The sequence below is a fragment of the Archocentrus centrarchus genome, unplaced genomic scaffold (genome assembly GCF_007364275.1).
Source record: "Archocentrus centrarchus isolate MPI-CPG fArcCen1 unplaced genomic scaffold, fArcCen1 scaffold_32_ctg1, whole genome shotgun sequence".
Taxonomy (NCBI): Eukaryota; Metazoa; Chordata; class Actinopteri; order Cichliformes; family Cichlidae; genus Archocentrus; species Archocentrus centrarchus.
Window position 1 is genome coordinate 1,067,633 of NW_022060260.1, and position 18,926 is coordinate 1,086,558.

Genomic DNA, 18,926 nt, shown 5'->3' on the forward strand with positions numbered 1-18,926 from the left:
ATCAGGTAGGTGGTTTTAATGTTGTGTAATATATAATTAAACTCATAAATGTGTTGCATCGGTACATGAAGCATGACTGTGATGGTTCCTTAATAACGGGGAATCGTGAAGCCTGTTCAGCATCACCTGAATCCTCCAAGCCTCTCCCATAATGCAATTATTCAATGCAGCCGTAATGCGTCCAAATCACAAAAAAAAACACTTGCTGATTGGGAGCTGTTTTCCATTAGCAACCTTATGGAGGAGTCTAGTTTACAGCTAACAGACTCCTCGGATCACTCTCACTGAAGACAAAGAGGATTCCTCACGCCTCCATTAACTAATGTAATTTGTGTAATGTAATATTTTAACGTGTCTGCGTCTGCTGACATGCTAGCTAGCTAGCTTGTGATTAGGCTAGATATGGGAAGCTGTGGGAATCCCTGTGCATATCAGCTGAGGTTGTATCAGTTGTTGAATTTCATCGCTCCACCCTTCTCTAAGTGCTTCGCCCTACGCCAACTCAGGAAGGGGTGCAAAGGAGACAGAAGTACTGGCATGAAAAAGCAGCACAAGTGGATGTTTACTTGTATTATTTTCCTGTTGTGCACTCAGTGATTACCGTTAGAGAGTCTCCAACTGGAAATGAACCAACTCACACCTGCGTATGTGAGCCTAATCACTTTTTGAGTTGCCTTTAAATGTGCAAAGTAGTAGCGCAGCCCCGGGTCTGGTGTGGGGTTTCTGGGAAAATTAGATGATGCTAACTAGACTTTTTGAACCACTGCTAGCACACAGTGTTATTTAACTGATACGGGCATTTAAACTCCTTCAGCTACAAAGACTCTAATGAGATATTCTGGTTCAGCTTCAGAGCCCCGTTCTTCCAGAAGCTCACAGATTCCACCGTACAGATGAATGAAACAGCCTCATGCCAATGAGACGGCCCCCACTTGCTAACCAGTTTGTTCCCTTCGGGGTGTGCCTTGCCATCACGGTCTGTCCGGGTCAGGACAGGCTATATATCGAGAGCCAGCTGGCTTACTGAGGTAATTACATTGTTCACGCTCATGGATGGATTCTGGGTGCATGTACATATCCCAGGAAAGACCTCAGGGCAAGATTTAGATGACGCATTTTGGCCAAAACACCAATTTCCTTAGCCTGCTGCCACCAAAAATGTAGCATGGAAGATATATATAATGTATAAGACAGCTGTCCACACCCCTAACAACAGGACTTTATAAACACCCTGATTTTTTCAGAGGTCAACCAAATTAAACAGAAACTATTTCCTGACATCCAAACTCAGTACGGACAAAAACATTTTAAAGCATAAATCAGTCCTGGGGACAAAAACCAGCATGGAGGCAGTCAAAAAGCTGAAGAGGGGTCCAGAAAATAAGCAGTACCATCCACAGTTCAAGCTCAGGTTGGACTTACAGTTTAAAAAGTCTCCTTACTTTAGGTGGACTGCTTGTGCAGATGCTGAGCTGTATTAAAGAGTCCCGCTGTGGTTTAAATCTGATTGATAAGGTTTTCAGAGTGTTGAGATTGCCATCAGCGCTTTGCGTGTTTGTTTTGGGTGCTGTAGTTGTGGTTGGAGAGGAACTCATCATACTGGAAGTGGACAGTGGATGAATAATTTACTAAGCGGGCCAGTGTAGTCCATAGATGTATCTGTGTGTTGATAAACAAGTTACCCAGAGGAAGGTGTTCTGGATGATATAAAGAGCTGCTGAAGCCCTCCAACAATAAATGATTTAAGAGAGAAAGTGGCTGAAAGAAACAGGCATCCCCTGGCTTCGTGCTCAATGTGAGGTGTTAAGCTTTCCATGGCGACATCTATCTCTCGCCACCACCTTGAGGGCATCTTTTAAGCAGAGGAATTTAGCCATTACGTGGCATTAACCTCATTAGAAAACACTCTTTAGCTGCTCCAAGATAAAATTGATTTACAGCTGCCATTTCCACCACTGCTCTCGATCAATGGTTAAACTATCCCCTTTATGGCCCTGTGCACACTCTCTCCTCTTTCTTCTCCAGTTTTCTTTAACTGCTCTTTAATTTCATTCCCCCGTCAGTCTTGTCCTTGTGCCAGGCATGTATTCACTGAGAGGAAGGGAGCTTGCCTCCACTCCCCAATGGCCACATTTTGGATTTTTTTTAAAGAGAATTACCAAAACTTTGGTGAATTCTTTGAACCACTGAGCACAAGTTGCTGTCTGAGTATTGTGAGACATAAGAATTCATCTCAGCTAAATTTGCATGGGTGGGCTTAAATGAAGTTGTAGCTTAACGAGAGGTTGCACTGCCATTTTTTTTAAGGTTTGCTGTAGCTATTCGCAGTGTGACGGGCCCGAGCAGCTGCAGATGCATGGCCGTGTTATGGGGATTAAACTTTAGATCTCCTGGATCTGGTGCAGATATGAGGTTAGACTGGTGTAAACACAGAAAAGTTACAGTGAAGCCTAAAATAATGTCTTACTGTGTTTCTTGGGCTTAAACTTGAACTTAAGCTACCTGCTATGAACAGGAGGTAGCAATAGTATTTTTATATTTTTTTAATATATAGTTGGTGATGTGATTTCATAATATTAGTAAATAAATTCTAGCAGAATTATAATTTACCAGCTAATGATTAAATACAGTCCATGTGGTTCATTTTAAAAGCCTTGACTTTAGTTTCGTGGCTGCCACCATGTTGTTTCTTTTTTCTTTGTTCCAGGAAGTGACCATATTTGGTTGAGGGGGTGGAGTGCTAAGTTAGCAGCTAATGCTAGCTAGCTTGGCAATCCGTGTGCATCCACAGACACATACAGACATAGATACCAGCTAATCAGTGCTCAGTGACATAAATCCCAGAATCTCACTCAGCAAACTGGAGCTCCGCCTTCTTGGCCGGCCTGTTAGTCCAATGAAGCCACAGCAGCCATATTATTGGTCAGATAACTGCAATAAAATTCTCCAAAAGGCTCCAACACACAAACACGGTCCACAGGTCCAGTTCAGGGAGCTGAGGTGAAGCCCAGCAGACAACTAGCAGCTACAGCCGCTGTGTCGCCATCCACTGTCAGTCAGAGAGGCCACGCCCCTAATAATGCCAACTTTATTTAAATAGGTGAGTTACAGAAACATCCTCCCCCCATACAGCTGTTATGAAGGGGTAAATGATCTACAGAGACTAAAGCAGTTTCTGTATCAGCTGTAAAGGTGTTTATTTCAGCTGGAAAGTTTTAACATGGGAGTCTGTGGGGACTGACTTACTGCTGCCTCTGCTGGACTCCAGAGGAACTGCAGGTTTTGGTGACTATTTTTCAGCCCCAGAGGTTGATGCCTGGCGCATGTGTGAGTAAAATGTGCTGAGAGATGCAGCTGAAAGTTGTGCATAAAGCTAATATGTGGTGATAAAAGGGAGTTTGAGTAAAAGATTCGGTCATTTGAATCCATATTTTTGAGAAGCATATCCCACTTTTCTGTTTCCACATGAAGTGGATGTTAAAGACACCGTACAGCTTAGCCAAGCAGAAAATCCACACTCCACGTCAGCGTGGCCAAATGTCAGTGTTTGCCTGCCCGCTTCTGACAGCTCAGGTTTATGTGGACGTTTAAGCAAATCACGCAACGCTATATTTCTTTGACAAATCAATACGACCACCATTCCAGCTTGCCTTACTTCCCTCCCTCCTCCGTGCGCTCCTTTCTCATCTCCCTCTGTCTGAGAGAATTGATCCGCATGGATGGAATGATATCAACCAGCAGATAGAGTGATACGCCCCGCTCCCTCCCAGCCCTCCTTTCACCACACTTCTGACACATAAATAAAATATGTGGCCTTTTTGTTCGATTCACCGTGGTGTTAGTTCTGAGGAAAGAATATGGTGCACAGGGCTCACATGGAGCTGCTGGTAGACAAGAGGGAGCTGCGAGCCGGCTGGTTGCCATCACTCACTGTTCACAGGCACTCTACAAAATCCCCTGAACTTTCCGACATACGCATTTGTTAGAGTGACGCAGTCAGAGTCTAAAGAATGGCATTAGAAAATTAATGTGAGTGCTAAATTATTCAGACATTTTTTTGCCATAATTCCTGACTTTACACGGCACACTGCTTCACGCACGCACACACACCACACACACGTCTATATATTCTCCGAGTCACATCTGAATTATCGCAGATCCGTTTAGTGTCGGCATCCAAAATTGGTAGAGGAGAGCAAGAGAGGTGATGTGAGGAGAGTTCACCAGTGTCACCGTCAGTCCCCATTTTAATACCAGCAGAAATAAATCTCTGCATGTATCAGGCCTGCTGTTAACAGATGAATGCAACATGTTCCTCCACACCTCGGCTAGATATTCCCAATATGACGGCAAAGGCATTTCCACAGCTGCACAACAAATAGCTGCTAGGTGAACTAACCTTGCATCCTCGGAGCATCAGGCCACTCGGGCCTGCTGGTCCCACTCGGCTCAGTCACACTGAGCTTTCAAGGCTTCTCCTCCTGAGCTTGACTTGCACTTTCTGCACTCCCCTCCCTGCACCTGAAGCCCTCAACTGCAGGTCAGGTCACACACACACAAGCATATCAATATTACATAATGCAGGCGTGCATGAACACACAGCTACCGGTGCACACACAGGCACAAAGAACGATAGCGACGGCACAGCAGCCTGGACTTAAACATAGAGGAACCACTAACGGCTAACTAATGGGATTAAACAGGAATTATCGTTGATATGCTCATGCAGTCTCTTCACATGTCCACGTACAACGGACGTCCCTGCCAATGCTCAGTGTGACATTATCATGGTGATCGTCATTCATCACCCCACACACACTGCCATCATAATGGGCTCAGCAGAGACTTCCCCCATCTCCATCTTTTCACTATCTTCTCCATCCCATAATCCTTCCTCATTCCTTCTGCCTACTGACACTTGAGTTTCAATCATTCATGCCACACTGCTGTGACCTAATAAATACCAAACCACTCCACAGTTATTCCTACTACCTTGTTCTACACCCCAAGTAGTACCACATCCCCCCCCCCCCCCCCCCCCCCCCCCCCCCCCCCCCCCCCCCCCCCCCCCCCCCCCCCCCCCCCCCCCCCCCCCCCCCCCCCCCCCCCCCCCCCCCCCCCCCCCCCCCCCCCCCCCCCCCCCCCCCCCCCCCCCCCCCCCCCCCCCCCCCCCCCCCCCCCCCCCCCCCCCCCCCCCCCCCCAACCCCCGCTTCCCTGGCTCACTTCCTCTTCCCTGAAAGCCCTGAGTCACCTCAGACAGTCACCTCAGATGGTGGGTGGGGGTAGTTTCTTAGACAGCGCGACGGTGTGCTCAGCCCCGTTAAGCCAGCTTCAGCTCTGCTTCTGGTCGGCACTGATCAGGGAGCCCTGAGAGAGAGAGAGAGAGAAAGAAGATAACGAAAGTGCTGAGTCCACCGCCACCACCACTGCCCCCCCCCATCGCCCTGTATCCCCTCCTTAGGAAGCCCCCCGTCCCCGGGAAAGAGGAGGGGAAGGTGAATCAACTGATGCTCTGCTGGCTGAATCCCTGCAGCTCTTATCAGTTTCTATTTCTCACCGAAGTCTCACAACAGTATTTTTATTTTGCTCTTCTTCCTGAGGCTTTCATTGGTTCCTACATCAGACTGTAAACCTTTAAAAAATAGAGTTTAGCCTCTTATTTTAAAAAGGATAACTTGTTAATAATGTTACCAGTGCAGCGGTATAGTTACTTGGTGTATATATAACAGGCATTAGATAATTAGATGACACCATCCTCTTTACGAACGGGTTCGAGTTTAGCTCGGTCATCCAAACAGGGTCACCTCCAGAAACCTGCACGGTGACGGCCAGGGTGCCGAGTCCATCTTTCATCTGACTTTTATGATGTCGTGGTTGGCTGCTAAAATACAATTTTACATTTTTAAATGAAATCATATAACCTACCATCACTGAAGAAAATGAGACAAAATATGCTTCCACTTCAGATGGCAGTGGATTTCTAACCAAGCAGCGAGCCAGTGTTAGATGGTAACTCCACAGCTCTGCCCATCGGTCCAAACAGCATCAGGCCCAAGTAAGAAAAAAACCCAGGAAGAAACGCCAAACTCACAACGCAGATCCACACACTGATGGGAGACGTCCCGTCTTTCATGATTGGACTGCTGACAGAGTGAGTCAAAAAAAGAGGCCCAATGATAGGCTAATTAATGAGTAAAAACACAGCAGATGGGATGATACACTTATTCCAACAGGTTCCTTTGATCTGTTCACTGTGATTGTCTTTAATGTTATTAACAAAGATAAAGCAGCTGAAATGAAGTTACTGATAATGCAAAGCTGCTGTTCACTCTCAGTAAGTTGTTTTAAACTGAACTCGCCTACACATTAAAGAAAAAACGCAGCCCCTGCACCGAGCTGCAGATCCATATTTCATGCAGTAGATATCCAGGTCATTAAGCAACATTTTGACACCTCTGTTATTTACTACCCCAAGCGCTTTCCTACCTCGTTTAATCAGACTTTACTAAAAGCCGCTGACTCAGAGAGAAACCTGCTTTCTTTCTCTCTGCTCTGTTTGTGTTTATCTCCTCAGCTTCATTCTGCTGCATTCGCCGCCTTCCTCGCCTTCTCTTTGCTTACTTACTCGTATCTTTCAAAACGTCTATTTCACACGGGGCTCGCAGGGGCGCAGATCACAAAGGAACAAATACAGGGGAGTGAGGAGAGGAGCTCCCAGCCCGTGGTCAGGTGAAAAACATGCAACTTTGAAGCGCCTCACCAAACGCCAACCGTACACGTCCTCGCCATCCGCAGTAGTGATATTTAAAAACATCCAAAGTGAAGTGCACGTTTTCTCCTCAGAAGAGGTTTACCTTCGATTTTCTCTGCTGGGAAAGGATCACAGGAGACAGGAGGGAAAGGAGGATTGAAGGGAATAAGAAGCAGCTCAATACAAGTTATCTTTAATGGACGGATCCTGGACGCGGGGGTTCGGCAGGAAAAAGGGGGAAACGCAGGGAGAGACAAAGACGTAAAGTGTTGACAGCTGTGTTTGATGCAGTCGGATTCTGGGGTCAGGAGCCGATCAACACACACACAAACAAACGCTCACACGGCGCACACACATTAGCCGTCCCTGGCTAAATGAAACTTGGATGTAATATTGTTCTTGTCACGACGGCCATCTGATGTCGATTTCACACAGCAACACACACACACACACACACACACACACACACACAGCACCAAACACATATTCAAAAGGTGTAGGGAAGCTACACAGTCATGTGCACCAACCCTCCACACACCCCCACCCATGTCTGCCCCTGTGTATGTGTGTGTGTGTGTGTGTCACACACACACACACACTCTCCAGGATAAGTCATGAGGAAATGGATGCCCATGTTTTGTGGGACCACCTGTTCATCCTGGATACAAGTCTAAGAACCCAGTAAGGGTTAACCCTCTTTGTGGGAGGGAGCCAGGAAAGTGTGTGTGTGTGTGTGTGTTTGTGTGTGTGTGGGTGTGTGGTGTGTGTGTGTGTGTGTGCACGCGCCCATGACTTTATTCATCTTGTGTGTGTGTGTGTTGTGTGTGTGCACGCGCACATGACTTTATTCATCTGTGTGTGGTGTGTGTGTTTGTGTGGCACGGCGCACATGACTTTATTCATCTGTGTGTGTGTGTGTGTGTGTGTGTGTGTGTTCGTGTGTGTGTGCGCACGCGCGCGCATGTGTTGGCACCGCCCCATCTGAAACGTGCCCCATGAGTGGCAGACTGGCTCAGGCTGTCCGGCTGGGAGGGAACACAGCCCACTGCTGGACCACCTCCCCGGCAACCACACACACACACCCACCACACACACACACACACACACACACACACACACACACACACACACACACAAACACACACACACCACACCGTAATCCTTTCTATGGGGAGCATCTTCCTCTCCATCACTACCTGCTCTACAAAGAAAAAGAAAGGAAGAACAAAAGAAGGGAAACCTGTTGGTTTGGGCTCGAGCGTCTCCACAGTCACATAAATCCGGTTTGGAGAGGTTGATCTAATTTTAGAATTTAAAAAAATTACTCCAAATCAATCCCCACAAAGGATTCATGCATCCATCAGTCACACAGCCCCTGATTATTTTTCAGCACAAAACATGAAACGTGCAAAGTCAAACTCGACCACAGGAGCTCTTCAGAGGAAGCCAACCCAAACTGTTCTTCCAGTGACAGAAAGGTTCTCCTGATCTCCTGAAGGCTAAAAACATGGAAGCATTCCGTCCTGTTTCCTCCACCAATAAAGAATCAAAACTACAGAGTTAAAATAAAACAACACAGACAGAGAGAGGAAGCCATCAAGCAGCTGCAGGATTTCTGAGCTGCTGTCCAACCCGCACAGATGTTCTGGCTGCCGGTTCTTTCAGAGATTCCTGATTTAAACGAAGGCGAGTACTAAACAGCGCGTTCGGAGGGGTTCGTGACTTCGGGCTCACTGACAGGTAACGATGTGCTAGCTGGTGGCTAGCTGCAGAGCTTGTGGTTAGGCTCAGATGAGGAGGATGAGGGTTTAAACTCTCTCAGTAAAGCTGAGGGTCCTTGGTGGGCGGAGGACACACGCCATCATGTGGCAGGAAGAAGATGCTGAAAACAGACCGAACTTCAGTCTGAGATGATCATCCACAGCAGGAGGTTAGTCATTAACACGCTGCTGCTGGTTTGGGTAAAGGTCCTGACCCTCAGCTTCGTGTCTGCACTGAGGGCTTCCTCTCTGGGGCGTGAGCCCGCGGGCTGCTGTTTTTAAAACCTGAGCTAACAGACGTGTTTCCCACGAAGAGCGCCGATGAAACGATGGAGAGGCCGAGAGCGACCGCCCAACAGTTTCATTCATAAAAACGAGAGACAAAGAGCTGCAGCGCAGGTGATACGTCCGCCGGAAACAACGCTGTGACGTGTTTACACGAGCTGCTGTTGTACACGTAGAAGTCCAGTCTAAAGTTCAGCGGGTGAGGGGTCGATCTCTGAGAAATACTCCGTCAGGCCTTTGCGTTCAGTGTGAGGAACACTCACTCACTCACTCTGACCTGCAGACCACCACAAACACTTCACACAAACCCCGTTTGTATCTGCAAAAAGCAGCACCCACACCCCCAACAAATATCACCTCCTCATAGGAGCAGAAAAAAAAAAAACAGCAATCTTGTCTTTTAAACGAAAAGGGGAAAAATTTTAAGGGGCAATGAATTTCGTGGAGCTGAATAGGATGTTGGTACATGTTTTACTAAAGGAAATATAATGGCAGACTATTATTAGATCACATTAATCACGAGTGTGCCAAAGGCAGTGACAGCCGTGCTGAAAAGGATTGAAAACGCTGGTAATGGATATAAATTACCCATTGTGTGATAAAAGGATTTTTTCTTCACTAAGAAGGTAAAAAGGAATAAAAACACTAAGAGAGCCACTAAACGCCGTGTGTACATATTTGTCTGTGTATGTGTGAGTGTCCTGCTGCTGCCTGTGTGTAACATGTAATAATACAGGGTTATCAGTGCAGGATTAAAATTTTAAGGGAATCAGATAGTGACAGTGAGGCCCCACGTTTAAAGGCGGCACTGACAGAAAAGAGCGAAGGATTAAAAACAGATTAAATTGGCTCATAGTGATGGAGATGAAAGGAAGGAAGGAGGAAGAGCGGGGGGAAGGAGAGAGTGCTTTGACAGAGGTCTGTCAGGCTTTTGGCACCGTGATAATGAGTCACATCTCCCATGCACTGTTATTTATCGCCGACTTGGCTCACAAACAAAAGATCAATAATTTTGAGCAAATCTAATGTTGTCCTCAATGCTAATGTGCTCATCCATCACATCTGCCATCTTCACCGAGGAGATGGACTGATTCCCTGTTTATTTGGAGATCAAATGCAATTGTATCACATGTCTCTAATAACAGAGGAAGCCCCCTCCCATGTGAGTGTGTGCGCCGCCTTGGATCGTGTCCATGTATATGCAGTCATGGAGTCGTGCTCAGGGGTGTCATGTATGTGTAAATGATAATATATGGAAGGAAAAGGCGATGCGTCGCCACACATCAATCTTCATTTCTTCCTCAGACCTTGCTTTTTGAAATATGAAGTGTGTCAACGGCCTGTCCCCCCACAACACGGGAGGCGCACGGAGATCTGTCAAAGCAGCCCACCCGACGTGGAGCGGTTCGCCCGCAGCACAGACACGCGAGAAGACAGCAGATCCTTCACTGACAACTAGCCCTGGGTGAGACACTTCCCAGCCACCTGAACTCAATCAGGCCCCGGTGGAGGCAGCGTCTGGGTATTTCATTTCATCTCCATCCCCTTACTCACTCAAGGTGCGTTTGATTTATCTCCCAATGCCGCGTGCAGGAACGCAAATCGCATTTGGAATCGAGCATCGGTTTTGTTCAGCTGCTTTCAGCGTGCTGCAGACGGGATCAGAGGGCTGCGCCCACAGTCCGCACCAACTGTTGGCTTCGTGTACAAAGAGTCTGAGACTTCCTTTGGCACGCCGACCTCACCCCGCCGAACGCCGATATCGAGCAGTACGACGGTGGAGTCGGTGGCAGGTGTAATACGCTAAGCTCCTTCCCTGCTCCCTGGGTGAGGTGTGAGGAGCAAAACAATGACAGACAAAGGTCACCTGGCCCACAGCACCCCACCTGCCGAGGTGTTGACCTGCCAAATGCACCCCTGAGGCAGGAGGAGGAAAGGAAGGAAAGGAACAAGTCTGCAAGCGAACAAAGACTTCAAGAAAAGACCGGCACGGATGATCATTAGCTTCTCTCGAGCGAGGCGTTTGGAGTAACGGCGTCTTCCATTCGGAAATCATCCACGGCCATCCTGCTGAAAGGCTGCTGGTTTATAATGGCCGTTAACGGTAAACTGATGACAAGCAACTAATTTGACTTACTAAGTGATTATAACTCGTCTTTGTCAATTCGTTAACTGAGTGAAATCTGAGACGGTGCTTTTCCTGCTCCCAAAGAGCCAATCAGCAGCCAGCGAAGAAAAGATCAGCCGATCGTGCTGCTGTTCAGGTCGGCTGCAGACGCTTTTCCTTGGTTTCCTATATCCATCAACGAGCACGGCGGACCGACCTCCGCGCCGTTTCCTTCGACTTAACCTCCCACGTGAAATCCAACATGGCTGCCAAGTTTTGAGACTCACGTCTCGGACTTTGCAGAACACGTTTTTCTGAACATCATTTATGTTCCTGTCGATGTTTCTAACGCTCTCAGCTGAGACCTCGTGTGAGTCTCCGCCTCGGTGTTTTATAAAAAAACAGACCGAACCAGCAAAGATGCTGCAGATGAAATTTTGACCTTTTGTTTCAGTAAAGAACTGAAAGAGTCGGTTAGAGAGCTTCAAACTGCCTCCGTGACGGGTGATTTCACTTTACCTTCAGCCCACTTTAACATGTTAACATATATCTGCCATTTTCTGTTTACTTATCGATTATCTCTGCAGGCAGAAGACCGGACGAATCCGGCACTAAAGTGTCTGCTTCTCCACACGTTTGAAACAGGCTGCTGTATGAGTGGAAATTTCACAGAAGGTGTGAGAGGAGAAGATGCTGGCTGTAGCAGGTCAGGACCTTGGCAGGTGAGATAATAAAGCCTTGACATAAGGCTGAGAGCAGGGAGGCACACCATGACCCGGTGCGACCCGGTGCACCTCCCAACTGCACCTAATTCTCTCTCTCACCGGGTCTTCCTACCCCGCTGTTTACATGCACAGACACCTAGGAGCGCGGCAGACGCCCTCCGTGTTCAGGGCGCTGTTAGGGCACAGCTAAAGGTCAACGTGCACGCACGAACGAGCAACAGATTTTTATTTTAATGAAACTCTTTAATCGACAAAGCAAACGCTGTTTCAGAGGAGCGGCCGTCAGAAACGGCAGCAGTTTAACTGACGCTGAAATGCAAATACAGACACAAATGCAGTGTGAATGACACAGACGCACACACTCATCGGGGTGACACACAGAATCACAGGTCAGTGCCTCTGATTCAGCCGCAGCTTCGTGCGAGCTGACATCAAAAAGTCACGTGTCAGGCTGTGATCTGTGCGTGGAAACGTAGTATTTTACACCTGCAGAGGAAGCGCGTCAGAGCCGGCGGCGCTCGAGGTGCGTCTCAGCTGAATATGTAATAATTTACCAGTGTACCCGTGTAATGAGCATCTTCCATACAGTCGTAATCATTATTGTCGCTGACAGTATCACTATCATCATCAACACCGTCATCTGTAATCATCAGGCCAATCAGACGCCATATTTTATTACAGCCAGGGTGGCATGGGTAGTCAGAGGATGGTGATGAAGCCGTGTGAGGATACGTTCACACCAAGCATGTCTGCTCTCTTACTTTATTTATTTATTTAGTCACAAAGAGAAGCAGAGCAGGAGCATCTGGTGTCAGACAGCAAAGTTTGATCAGCATCGTTTCCACCGTCCTGGACGAACGCTTCACTTCGTGCAGTTTGGCGCTGAAAATAAAGGCTCGCACAGACGCCAAGAGGTTAAACACGACTTTATTCACACAGTCGGGTCAGTCTGCGGGTTTGAGTCGCACTAACACTGGGAATGGAAATGTTTTAGCAGAAAAACTCTAATCCCAACATGAATGCACGAGGCTGCGACTGAAAGGTGACATCTTCTGCCTGTTCAACATGTGGCTTCGACAAAAGTCAGCCCCGGCCCTCGACAGGTGGCCGTGCTCCGTGGATGTTAAGGGTCATTTCTTTACCGTTATGACTGCAAAGCGCACTCCTGCGGATGTTTGAAGGCCCTGCTACATTCATGCTACACAGTTTCAGACACTGGAGGTAAGGGACCAAACTGCTTCCTTTCAGCCTCCAGCACACTGCACGCATTGTGTTATGATACAAAAATACTGCAGGGGAGCGTTTCACTGGGGGTGTGTGATCAGGACCGTCTGAACTCTGGACTTCCTGACCCTGCTGCATGAGCACTTTCTATGCGAAGGTGCCACTGGACATGGGCCAAAGTGGTCGATGATGGAAACTATATGGCTAAGCTCTGCTTGAAGAGGCTCTGTGGTACAGAGGTAAAATCCGGTCTACACCACTGCACGTTTCATCGGATCAAATGTAGTTTTTTTACTGGATTTTTTAAAAAATATTTTCTAAGGCCAACAGGTGGGAAAGGACGTCTCACTACACTGGAAACCACAAAATGCCCCAAGAGGCTAAGTCAGCATAAACCCAAGTCCTGCTGTCAGCTGCCAATCTCACCTTAAACATAACTGACTGACAGACAGTTGAACACCACAAGAAGATGATGTTATCCTTACTGCTGAAAGTCTCCAGATACCTTGAAGGGGTCCTAAACGGTTCATTTTAATCATGCAGCATGATTCGCAGTTCTCCTTTAGCTCCTTTAAGATTTCTTTCTTCTAATTGGCTGCCCCTCACAGACAGGAGGTCTGAAAAGCAGGAGGGCGGAGCTTATAGCCCCTCTCTACGGCGTCATACAGATCCAGCTGGAGTGTTGAGAGCAGTCTGCAGCCTGAGGCTCACAGCGGTTACTGCACGAACGCCAAGCTCGTTATCAGGAACTCTGTAACGGGGGGAATACGACAGGAAGTGAGGCGCAGTTCCACTTTAAGCGTCAGTATACATCTAATGGCAGCATTCAGGAAGCAGGGCAAGCATCTGTAACTGACCCCACACGCAGGACGTGACAGGTGTAATGTAGAGCCACGACGGCTGCGTCCCCGTCTCCCCGAGCAGGCAGAGATCCGGCTCGGCCGACATCCTAACGGCAGCGTTTGGCTCCCGGCACCTAACGCTCCTAACGCTCGCAGCCGAATATCGCCTGTGGGATTTCACTGCACTAAAGAGTCACGTCAAAGATCTCGACAGCGTGCGGCGTCTCCCTCAGCCGCTGCTGTCATGTTCCCTCTGCTCTCTCGCCCCCACCCCCACCCGTTTCCTCTGAGCCCTCTCTTGACTCGAGCTGGAGACTTTCTCCCTGAGCGTTTTCACTTGTCATTTTTTTAACACACATATCAAAGTGGAGAGTAAAGGGGGGAAAGACAGATGTTTCTCTTATGCCTTTCTACTCGAGTACAATGAAGCTTTGGAAAGGGAAGAGAGAAAGAGAGGGAGAAAAGACATTTGCAGAGATCCTTTTGCAATCCACATCCTTTCTCCCGACGACTGGCAATACATCATTTGTATTGATGCAATATTAAATTTCAATATCGCATGTCAAAAGGTACAAAATGATAGATCATAGCCTAACTAAATGAATTATTAAAGGCCTAAGCCAGCTATGCTATCGGCTTCTCTTACAATCAGCTGTGTCAGAAGGTGCAGTTGGTGATACTGGCAGCGTTTCAAAGCTTGTCGTTTTTCTTTCTAGTCGCATCCCAGCTTTCTTAATCGAGCTCTCTGTCACTTATTAATGTTCCCGAGGAACTAAAACCACAGATCTCTCCCCCCATAAGAGGAGGCCTAACTCACGTCCTTTCATTTCTCAGAAAAATCTTTTTAAAAATATTAATGAATAAAGTCATAATTAAATTCAATATTGAACATAAGATAAGCAAAGGGAAATATGTTGAGTTTTGCTGGATGTCTTAAGCGCAGTGAAGGCGAGCAAAGCTGCGATGGAGGCGGCGACTCCTTCTGTGTGCTATGATTTATGTGACTCTTTATGTGCTCTGCGACCCTCTAAGTTTATCTCTATATTCCTGTCTGATAGAGCGACTCTGTGATTGTCTCTGCGCCTCGCCACAATAACACTGCTCACCAACTCAATGCCGGCTTCTAATTTACAACCCGAGTCAAAGGTCGCATCTCTGAGGTTCTTGTCGAGTTGCAGCTGACAGTGGAGGGATGAAGAGGATCAGACTGTATGAAACCTTCAAATCTGTCCTGTTCCTCCTTGTAGCTAAAGCCAGTGGTTGTTAACTCCACCACAACCTCCTTAACAATGAGCGGCGTTTCCCAGAATCACCGTAACTGGAGACACTCGTAGAAGCGCTGGGCGAGCAGCTCTGACCCACTCAGAGGAGGTTAATATCCTCCCCAGGAGCTCGAAGAAGCTGCAGAACCTTCAGCGATCACAGGATGCCCTGCACCGAGAGCCCACTCCCACAGCACAGCTCCCCGTTTATGAGGTGCTTTTCTACAAACTCTTCGTTTACAGCACTCTGTGACGACTGAATGAGCAGCAGATGCAGCGGCCTCTCCTCCACGTTGCTCTGCTTCATCTAGCAGTGCCGGTTCTCCACCCGCTGCAGGTTCTGGTTAGAGACCCCACGGCTCACAGAGGGCCCAGAGTTCCCATCGCCAGCCGCAGTACACCGTGGAGTAGGAGGAGTCTAAGCACTGAGGTCAGCAGGCTAATAGTTACAGCCTGTTCACTACAGTTTTACATAAAGAATATATTATTTGTGTCACTTACAGCCACACGTAGCCTGATGTGTGTATTTCATGTATATAACACAACAGCCCGCTCCTTTCAGCGCCGTGTTCAGCTGGCAGGTCAACGTAAGAAGCTGTTGATGGGAAACTGGTTCACACGGCAGGGAGGGCCAACAGCAGAGCCACACACGAGCAGGTAGGTGAGCTAACCTTTACCTCAGTTTGGAGCTGCAGAAGGTCTCGAGCTGCTGCTTAGCTCGGACCCCCCCCCCCCCACAGTCCAGTAAAGTTCCCCGTTCGCATGAAGCTCGTTGCTCTGCACACAGACGGCAGAGCGGCTCTGCGTTCTGCTTTTTCCTCTGCTCGTCTGTTAATTCTCCTGTGCTCGTGTGATGTCCTCAATCCCTAACCCCCGAGAGGTTTTAATTGCAGGGTCCAGATTGCCAGGGCCGGCCGGGGCCTGGCGACCCCCCTGAGAAGTCACAGCCTCCATTTAGCTTCCAGATACGATGCAAACGAACACAGGGCCCCCGTGTTATCGTGCAAGCACTGGCTGGCAAAAATTCAATTTTCATCCCCCCTTTTGTATCCGAGCCTGCTGTCTTTGCCCTAACGATGCTCTGTCATCAGCCCCCCCCTCCTCACACACACACACACACAACACACACACACACACACACACACACACACACACACAGTTTCTCCTGCCTTCTCCCTTCAACAACAGAACACAGTGGAGTCGTTAGGACCCTCTCTTCATTACTTCAAAAAACCAATCATTAGACACCAGAGTATATACGTAATTAGAAAATCACTTCCTTTGCAATCCCGGCTAAGTAGTTTACATACTGTAATTACAGGGACAAAATCAATTTTTAATCATTTCACTGATTGGGCTCATCAGCTCAGTAGGAACATTGTATCCTGCTTGTTGTGCGAAAGCAACATCTGGGCTAAAACAATTACCCTTTTGTGTTGTAGTGCGCCTCTGAAAAAGCCTCGCTGCCACTTCCCCACGTCGTGGACACTCTTTCTGTCTCTATCCGTCTCCAGGCGCCTCTTTCCTTCCTCCCTTTCTCTTTCACTCCCTGCCCTTGACTTGGACATGGAGGATCACATTTAAAGCTTTATAAATCAATACGCTATAATAAGCTGCTCCTGACAGAGCGAGAGAGAAAGGAGGGAAAAACAACATATTGCTTTTTTAACACCTCTCTCTTTTTTTCCTTTTTGTTTTCATGCCCCTGTTATTGTCATCGATGTTTTTTATTATTACTATTTTATCTGCACATTGTTGCTTTTAGAAAACATATTTTGGGAAGCGTCGCCTTCTTATGTTCACACGCTTTGTACGTGTGAAGACGAACGCAGACGCCGAAGACGTCTTCCCGTTGAGGTGAGACAGCCATGTCTCGTGTCCCGGTATGTTTCCCCCTTCGCGGGCTAATAAAATGCTTTGTATTCCTGTCTGAGAGGAACAATCGATCCACATTAGTCTGAACTCCCCCTCTCACTCTGAAAACTCAGGAAATCAGATTTCAGAGGAGAGAGGGAAAAAAATCGGTTAATGCATTGATCACCCGGGCTGTATGCAAATCACATTTGCCTTTATTTTTTTGCCGATCGATAGTATTAATTAACGGCTTCGCTTTAACAGCAGCCCACAATCCTGTTAGACACCACCGCGACCTCAGAAACCATCTTTGCCCCCTCAGTAGCCGTGGAAATGAACGCCACGCGGCGGCCGCCATAAATCAGGACATCCAATCTGACCACGCGCTGTGGTGTAACAGTGAAATATGAACATCCTGATTTTTCTCTTTCTTCAGACCAAAACCTGTTCAAACTCAGAATTCAAGTTTAGAAAAGTCTCCGCTCAGTTTCAGATTAATGCTCAAATTAAAGTCACCGCCGTCATCTTACTCAGGCATCAGTGCTGAGCACTTAAATAATATTAAACGATCATTAATTTAGAAAACACAGCTTTGACTGCTTCTGTGAATACAGAGCTCTCACTGCGGACTCCAGGTGTGTCACAGGGTCGGCCTCCTCAGCGATTGGCTGATCGGCGGCGGGCTCGCAGCACAAATGGCTTCATCAGAACTGAGGCGCTTCGCTAATCTAGCCCATAATAATATAAAACTGTCAGTCAGAGTTATTCTCGCCCTCATTTGCATAATGAAGCTCAAACGCATAAAGAAAAAATAAAATAGGATGTACAGAAAGAAATAAGGCGGGGGGATAAATAAATATCTGCAGTTTTTTTATTTCTGTCTCACAGTATATATTTTTGGTAAATAAATATTTTTGGTGTGTTTCATTTATTTACGGAGCCGTTCATTGGCTGTTGGCAGGGTCGGCCCTGACTGCATCATAAACTTCATTTTTGTTCTGACTCAACTTTGAAATGAAATATTTTTTATTTTGAAATGATTTTGTTCAGTGTGGACGTGTGCGGTGTGACACACAGGGAGCGCCCGGCAGAGGGTCACCGAGGGAACGTTTTCTTATTTTCATCTTTGTGGAACTTTTCATTTTATTCTGAAAAATATTTGGATGTCATCTCACTACATAACCAACAGACTGTGTGTGTGTGTGTGTGTGTGTGTGTGTGTGTGTGTGTGTGTGTGTGTGTGTGTGTGTGTGTGTGTGTGTGTGTGTGTGTGTGTGTGTGTGTGTGTGCAGGGGGCGGGGTCTGTGCTAACCGGTGGTGCTGCTGCTGCCAGCAATGTTGGTGTGTGGGATTAATAATGGACGCTTTTTGAAATTATTATTATTCCCAAAATGCTCTTTTGTGATTTGCTTTGAAGGGCATGCCTGTGTGTGGAGGGTGGGGGAGGGAAGCGGGGTGTTAAGTGAGGGGGGGGTGGCTCGCTTGCTCATTTGGAGAGCTTTTCCAATTATACAATTAGTGAGGAATGTAGGCCAGCAGCCTCGGTGCTCCTCCTGCTCGCCGACCCCGGACGGCGCCTCACCTCACGCTGGATTCTCACTGTCACAAAACACAGACGTGAGACTTAAAACACGAGGAACATCCGAGTGTGGAGAGGTGAAGGGGCACGTTTCATTTCCCTCCCTTTTTAAAGTTGTTTTGCTGGCTGTGGCTGCAGCAGGAACTGCTCTCAAACAAAAGGTCAAAGGTGAAAAAAGCTCCACGTCTCTTATGAGCCTGTTTCAAACACGCTGATAATCAGGAGCAGGATTATCTTCATTTTTCGTTGCTGCATGTGAGTGAAGAAGACATCACAACAGGTATTAAAAGGTCCTGAAGCTCCTCAGGTGGGCGCAGCTTTTTATTTAAATTTTTTATTTATTAATTCATTAGTTGTTATTATTCGGTTGATTAAAATGTTTTCCCCACACTTTAAGTGTCACCATTTTACTGGATGATTCATTCATAATTATGAAAAATGCAAAGGAAATCGATCCCACTGCACAGGACTGTAAATTTGCCCTCTGGTTGGAGGTCAAAGGTGAACCTCTGTTTTTGACTCTGCATTTCTGCAGA

The 18,926-nt window shown here is 47.3% G+C and overlaps 1 protein-coding gene across 5 annotated transcripts in view; it reads right to left on the reverse strand.

The window, feature by feature from the left end:
* The window catches only part of znf536 (zinc finger protein 536), a 206,650-nt gene that overhangs the window by 159,009 nt on the left and 28,715 nt on the right, over positions 1-18,926 (reverse strand). For 2 of the 5 annotated variants that reach the window (XM_030724132.1, XM_030724131.1), the window contains exon 3: positions 5,266-5,368. The exons of 2 other annotated variants lie outside the window; for them this stretch is intronic. The gene's annotated coding sequence lies outside the window, so the exon portion shown is untranslated. Of the gene's footprint in view, positions 1-4,399; positions 4,480-5,265; positions 5,369-18,926 lie in introns of those variants that run through there. One more of the 5 variants, XM_030724137.1, reaches the window with a different exon arrangement.